The sequence below is a fragment of the Oculina patagonica genome, chromosome 9, assembly GCF_052425735.1.
Source record: "Oculina patagonica isolate OP01 chromosome 9, crgOcupat, whole genome shotgun sequence".
Lineage (NCBI taxonomy): Eukaryota > Metazoa > Cnidaria > Anthozoa > Scleractinia > Oculinidae > Oculina > Oculina patagonica.
This window is the reverse complement of record NC_135766.1, coordinates 17,631,993-17,639,904: the sequence shown is the minus strand read 5'-3', so window position 1 is coordinate 17,639,904 and position 7,912 is coordinate 17,631,993.

The window sequence follows — 7,912 nt, the reverse complement described above, 5'->3', positions numbered from 1 at the left end:
CCAACAAACCTAGTGGGGGATTGTCTATCAAGTCCTTCCCGAAACTAGTATCATGGTCGAGGTATGAATTTACTTGTACGTTCGATATTTGCGAGGTTACAAAAAGTAACATAAATTGGTATGTTACGACCTCTGATGGCAGATAAGGAAACTAAACTTGTACTAAATGAAATATAAAAAAGAAACTGAGTGGATAAAGATAAAATAATACATAACTGTTTACTTGAAATCGTTCGTAATGAAATCTGACAGCAGACTCCCGTACGAAACTAACAGCGCTGTTGCAGCGCTGTAGAATGGCTTCAAGAAGCGCTGCAAAATGGCTGTGAAATGGCTGGCTGCAGCAGTCGCAAATTGTGGCTGTTCGCGGCAGCCACGAGAAGCGCTTTGAGAGCGATACACAGCGGTTTGGCAGCGGAACAAAAACGCTTTCAGCGCTGCAGAATGGCTGCACATGGGCTTCAAAAATTTGAAAAATGTCTATTTAGATAATATTAATTTACGGCTACTGGAAATACTAAACTTAAAACAAATCAAGCTCCGCATTGCGGAATATAACGAAGTAACTGCACAGTGCATTGACTACATCGATACGACATGTACATCAGCAAGATTAGAATAATAGTTAAAACATTCCTCATTCAAATAGCATGATCTAGCGATGCAGCAGACAGGGAAACAACAAAACCAACGTTGATAGTAGTAAGTCTTTATTTTCATATAACACTGGTTTCATTGAGAATTGTATCACTGTACGAGCAGTCAAAATTACAGCTGCAACTTCTAATGTTTGTTACGAAATGAATTACAAAATCATCAGACAATTCAATATAAGGAAATATTGTACAAAAGTTCCGTTTACGTGTACTCGAACGGTAATCTGTAATCGACTTGTGTATAATTGCAATATTTACTGACAGTGCTCACCTCGATCTGCCGCTGTTTTCCTTTGCAAAACTACATTATAGGGCTGGACAAAACCAAGACCGAACTTGTGTCGTGGAGTTCACAACTAAAGCATCTTTTCAAAAGACTGAGTACACATCAGACAAGGAGCTGCTCACATCCCAACGGCCGATTGAAAACGCGCGTGCAAACTGCTGCGTTCGGTAAAAGGAAAATGCTACATGGTACCTTGTATCAAAACTTGGTAATAATTGCAAATCCATTTCAAAAACTAAGTGAATCTTTTTCCCAAATTTAACCTCGGAAAATTAAAACATTATACTCTTCACCACCGAATTTCCCGCTTTGTAAAGATCAACCGTTGAAATCGTTTCATTGCTCTGTAACATGAGCAGGCGGCAAACCGTAAACAATGTACACACTATATATATGATAAATGCAAATGCGGCCTTACACTACTGAATGCGGCCTTGTCAGTAGTTTAAGGCCGCATTTGCATTTATCATATATATATTTCATGGCTACTGCTGGACACACATTCATTAATGTACACACTGTCACAAGTAACCAATTACATCGCGTATTTGTCTCCAGGGAATTTGAGATATAACATTCCACAATGCATTATCGTCACGTACACTGTCTCGCGAACTAGAAATTGATTCTTTAGCAGATTTTTGCAGAAAACATTTTATTTATCACCGGAGAACACAAGAAATAGGATAAAAATCCGCGTTGCAAATTTTTTGATGCGACTGTTAGTGTAGTGTTAACTATCATTCGAGCAACAATCGAGGAACATTTTCAAAATGTTCAAAGATCGCACAGAATTTATCAGGGGTTACTAGCCGTTTTACTGTGAATTTAAGCATAGTCTGCATGCTTTTTTCTCAGTTATTTTGCAGTGGTGAGTACAAAAGTAATAGATTTGCTGTGTTTAGAAAACCACTTTTCTAGCTGCTTTCCGAAACGGTCGTTTATGCGAGGTCATCCTGCCACAACAAATTGGCGATGTGTTGATAGCAGCGCTTTGCAGCCGGGAGCAGCTATTATACAGCCATTTGATAGTCTGCCAAACAGCTGCTTAACGCTGCCAAGCGCTTAAAAGGGCTGCACAGCGTTTCTGCAGCCCGCTTCAGCTGCAGGAAGAGGGTCCTGAACGGGGGGTACCAAATCCCATTTCCCAGCCTATTTTTTTTTTTTTTCCAAATCCCATTTCCCAGCCTATTTTTTGCCCAAATCCCATTTCCCAGCCTATTTTTTGTCCAAATCCCATTCCCAGTAGTAAAATTCCCAGTGTATGGAAAACCGGACTTAAGCATAATATATTTGTTGTTTTGATTGTCCTAAATGTAGTCCACTTCCTGAACTCTTCCTTCGGTGAACCCAGGTACAGGCCTCGTTGAGCGAGTCCAGAAATATTGACCTGCATGTGCATTCTCAGAAATCTGTCAGCCCCACCCCCCTCCCCCCCCTTCCCCCCCCAAAAAATGGGGAAGCTGAAGAAACCAAACCATAATCGACAGCACCTTTGGAAACGCACGAACAGATGTTAAATTCAAAAATTTAGTACTTGTGGGTTTAATACCTATTCATTACGGAGATTCATTACCGTGGAGACAGAAAGAAACCGGCTGGGTTGGTGTTCGTGGGGGGCTGCTGTCGCATCGACGGCGGACCGGGATGGATGGCGCAGTTTTAGTTTTCTGGCCGGCCTCAAGAGTCCTCATGGGCCCGATGAGGATAAGTAAGTAAGTAAGTATTACGGCTTTAGACAAAGGTTATGACAATTTTTGTTGTAGATGTCGCGCTAATTTGTTGCGTAGTTGAATTTTTCATTTTAGCAAACTATTTTTACCCTAGCGCACATGTTGCATGTAAGAAACGCCACACGACTCTGTGGTTTTTCATTGGTTTGTTTTAAGCATGCACATCCAAGTTATCCTAGACTGTCCCCGTCTCGCACCTGGGTCGCAGAAGGAATAGTTCAGGGAATGAACTATCCAAAATCATGTTCTGCTAGTTATATTATCACCAATACTGTTGAGAACATCACTTTTCATTTGTTCGTTTGTCTTGTAGAGGATGATAGAAATTTTCAGTAGCTTTAACTAAAGCTATCAAGTTTTTATCCCTTACTTACCACTACCCTGCAAAACTTACTATCACTTCTTTTAAATATTCCATTTGTGCCCATGCTCAGTCATAGCAGTTCCGCTGAGTAACTTAATCACTAACACGAAAATTGATCGACGCTTGATGGACACTCGTGCAGTGTAGTGGTTTCGTTTCAGAGTTAATTTTCAGCGTTTTAACTGTCAATGCCGGACTTTGAGAATATTATAGAGCGTAAAATATGCAGGTTTAGTCATGTACTGACATGCTTCCCATTCCCATTTTTTGTTTCCGAATCCCAGTCCCAGTTACCTAAATCCCATTTTCCCAGTGAAAATAAACGCAAATCCCAGTCAAAATAGGCAAATCCCAGTTCCCATTTTACCCCTTCAGGACACTCCAGGAAGGCTTCCAAATCGCTGCATCTTGGCTGCAAAAGAGCTGTACAGCTCTTTTGCAGCGCTTTTGTGGCGCTGTACTCCGCTGCTCGTTTTGTACGGGAGTCGACAAACTGAATTATTTGTTTCGATATGCACAGGTGTTATTCAGTTACTTTCAAGGCGCTCTCATCTCGTGTACTTAACATAAACCTTTCTAAACAGATGTTTGATAGCTAGGGTGCTGTGTTGCGTATCGAATGGGTTGAACTCCTTATATATCATACCCAAAATAAGCAGGTTATTTCGCAGCCATTACCCTGGATGCCAGAGGTTTTTTTTTTCGGCGACAAAGAGCGGCGAAGCCGCGATCGTCGATAGAGTGGCGATCGGAAAGAGCGAAAAAAAAAAACCGTTCGCTCGCGCGATCGTTCGATCGCGGCTTCGCCACTCTCTCGACGATCGCGGCTTCGCCGCTCTTTGTCACCGCAAAAAAAACAAAAAAACAAAAAAAAAACTCTGGAACCCAGGGTACGCAGCCATTAGAGCCACGTGTATTCTTAAACGCTTGAAACAGCAATTTCAGTGTCACCGAGTCTGGGATTTTTTTCAAATGCAATTATCAACTTCTGAATACCTGAAATTGAAAGCGCAGTTTGAATTATTCTCAGTGTGATAATGACCGTCTTTTATGCACGGCTATGAATTACAAAGACAAAATAAAACTAACCAAAACGGAACAGTTTCATTTAAATAAGCACCACATTTGCCTTTTAGCAGCAAACAACTTTCGCATTCCTTGAGTGCGGGAACACACGCATACATATATGTGACCTCTCACGCGAAAACGTTTCTTACGGAATCCGAGTGTTCAGCGAAACGCTCGGCAAGCGAGCGGATGAGAAACGGCTCGATGAGCCGTTCTACACGGATGTAAATTTTTGTTACACGGATGAAGTTAAACGGCTACACGGATGTAATTTTGTTTCGCACGGATGAAGTCGAACGGCTACACGGATGTAAATTTTCTTCACACGGATGAAGTCGAACGGCTTCACGGATGTAAATTTTCTTCACACGGATGAAGTCGAACGGCTACACGGATGTAAATTATGCTTCTACGCGCGTCACAAAATTAAGTAAAAGAAGGCCGCCATTGTTTAACTGTCCCGCGCTGCGAAATCATTTCAAAGTCAAAGCATCCAAGCAGATTTTTTCTCTAAGTTTTCGTTCTTATGCTTCTAGGCGCGTCACAAAATTAAGTAAAAGAAGTCCGCCATTGTTTAACTGTCCCGCGCTGCGAAATCATTTCAAAGTCAAAGCATCCAAGCAGATTTTTTTCTCTTAGTTTTTCGCTTTTATGCTTCTACGCGCGTCACAAAATTTAATAAAAGAGGGCCGCCATTGTTTAACTGTCCTGCGCTGCGAAATCATTTCAAAGTCAAAGCATCCAAGCAGATTTTTTCTCTAAGTTATCGTTCTTATGCTTCTAGGCGCGTCACAAAATTAAGTAAAAGAAGTCCGCCATTGTTTAACTGTCCCGCCCTGCGAAATCATTTCAAAGTCAAAGCATCCAAGCAGATTTTTTCTCTAAGTTTTCGTTGTTATGCTTCTACGCGCGTCACAAAATTAAGTAAAAGAAGGCCGCCATTGTTTAACTGTCCCGCGCTGCGAAATCATTTCAAAGTCAAAGCATCCAAGCAGATTTTTTTCTCTTTGTTTTTCGTTTTTATGCTTCTACGCGCGTCAAAAAATTAAGTAAAAGAAGTCCGCCATTGTTTAACTGTCCCGCGCTGCGAAATCATTTCAAAGTCAAAGCATCCAAGCAGATTTTTTCTCTAAGTTTTCGTTCTTATGCTTCTAGGCGCGTCACAAAATTAAGTAAAAGAAGTCCGCCATTGTTTAACTGTCCCGCGCTGCGAAATCATTTCAAAGTCAAAGCATCCAAGCAGATTTTTTCTCTAAGTTTTCGTTCTTATGCTTCTAGGCGCGTCACAAAATTAAGTAAAAGAAGGCCGCCATTGTTTAACTGTCCCGCGCTGCGAAATCATTTCAAAGTCAAAGCATCCAAGCAGATTTTTTTCTCTTTGTTTTTCGTTTTTATGCTTCTACGCGCGTCAAAAAATTAAGTAAAAGAAGTCCGCCATTGTTTAACTGTCCCGCGCTGCGAAATCATTTCAAAGTCAAAGCATCCAAGCAGATTTTTTCTCTACGTTTTCGATGTTATGCTTCTACGCGCGTCACAAAATTAAGTAAAAGAAGGCCGCCATTGTTTAACTGTCCCGCGCTGCGAAATCATTTCAAAGTCAAAGCATCCAAGCAGATTTTTTTCTCTTTGTTTTTCGTTTTTATGCTTCTACGCGCGTCACAAAATTAAGTAAAAGAAGTCCGCCATTGTTTAACTGTCCCGCGCTGCGAAATCATTTCAAAGTCAAAGTATCCAAGCAGATTTTTTCTCTAAGTTTTAGTTCTTATGCTTCTAGGCGCGTCACAAAATTAAGTAAAAGAAGTCCGCCATTGTTTAACTGTCCCGCGCTGCGAAATCATTTCAAAGTCAAAGCATCCAAGCAGATTTTTTCTCTAAGTTTTCGTTATAATGCTTCTACGCGCGTCACAAAATTAAGTAAAAGAAGTCCGCCATTGTTTAACTGTCCCGCCCTGCGAAATCATTTCAAAGTCAAAGCATCCAAGCAGATTTTTTTCTCTTAGTTTTTCGCTTTTATGCTTCTACGCGCGTCACAAAATTTAATAAAAGAAGGCCGCCATTGTTTAACTGTCCCGCGCTGCGAAATCATTTCAAAGTCAAAGCATCCAAGCAGATTTTTTCTCTAAGTTTTCGTTCTTATGCTTCTAGGCGCGTCACAAAATTAAGTAAAAGAAGTCCGCCTTTGTTTAACTGTCCCGCGCTGCGAAATCATTTCAAAGTCAAAGCATCCAAGCAGATTTTTTCTCTAAGTTTTCGTTCTTATGCTTCTACGCGCGTCACAAAACTAAGTAAAAGAAGTTCGCTAGTGTTTAACTGTCCCGCGCTGCGAAATCATTTCAAAGTCAAAGCATCCAAGCAGATTTTTTCTCTAAGTTTTCGTTCTTATGCTTCTAGGCGCGTCACAAAATTAAGTAAAAGAAGTCCGCCATTGTTTAACTGTCCCGCGCTGCGAAATCATTTCAAAGTCAAAGCATCAAAGCAGATTTTTTCTCTTAGTTTTCGTTGTTATGCTTCTACGCGCGTCACAAAATTAAGTAAAAGAGGGCCGCCATTGCTTAACTGTCCCGCGCTGCGAAATCATTTCAAAGTCAAAGCATCCAAGCAGATTTTTTTCTCTTAGTTTTTCGTTTTTATGCTTCTACGCGCGTCACAAAATTAAGTAAAAGAAGTCCGCCATTGTTTAACTGTCCCGCGCTGCGAAATCATTTCAAAGTCAAAGCATCCAAGCAGATTTTTTTTTCTTAGTTTTTCGTTTTTATGCTTCTACGCGCGTCACAAAATTAAGTAAAAGAAGTCCGCCATTGTTTAACTGTCCCGCGCTGCGAAATCATTTCAAAGTCAAAGCATCCAAGCAGATTTTTTTCTCTTAGTTTTTCGCTTTTATGCTTCTACGCGCGTCACAAAATTTAATAAAAGAAGGCCGCCATTGTTTAACTGTCCCGCGCTGCGAAATCATTTCAAAGTCAAAGCATCCAAGCAGATTTTTTCTCTAAGTTTTCGTTCTTATGCTTCTACGCGCGTCACAAAATTAAGTAAAAGCAGTCCGCCATTGTTTAACTGTCCCGCGCTGCGAAATCATTTCAAAGTCAAAGCATCCAAGCAGATTTTTTTCTCTTAGTTTTTCTCTTTTATGCTTCTACGCGCGTCACAAAATTAAGTAAAAGAAGTCCGCCATTGTTTAACTGTCCCGCGCTGCGAAATCATTTCAAAGTCAAAGCATCCAAGCAGATTTTTTCTCTAAGTTTTCGTTCTTACGCTTCTACGCGCGTCACAAAATTAAGTAAAAGAAGTTCGCCATTGTTTAACTGTCCCGCGCTGCGAAATCATTTCAAAGTCAAAGCATCCAAGCAGATTTTTTCCCTAAGTTTTCGTTGTTATGCTTCTACGCGCGTCACAAAATTAAGTAAAAGAGGGCCGCCATTGTTTAACTGTCCCGCGCTGCGAAATCATTTCAAAGTCAAAGCATCCAAGCAGATTTTTTCCCTAAGTTTTCGTTCTTATGCTTCTAGGCGCGTCACAAAATTAAGTAAAAGAAGTCCGCCGTTGTTTAACTGTCCCGCGCTGCGAAATCATTTCAAAGTCAAAGCATCCAAGCAGATTTTTTCTCTAAAGCCTGGTTTCCATATGATCGCAGACGATTGCAATGGATCGCAGACGATCGCAGAATTGTAGGTTCTGCGATCTGCGATCATATGGAAACACGCATCTGCGATCGTCTGCGATCGATCGCACACGATCGCAGACGATCGCAGAAAATAGAACCAAGTTCTATTCCCTGCGATCGTCTGCGATCGCTTGCGATCGCCTG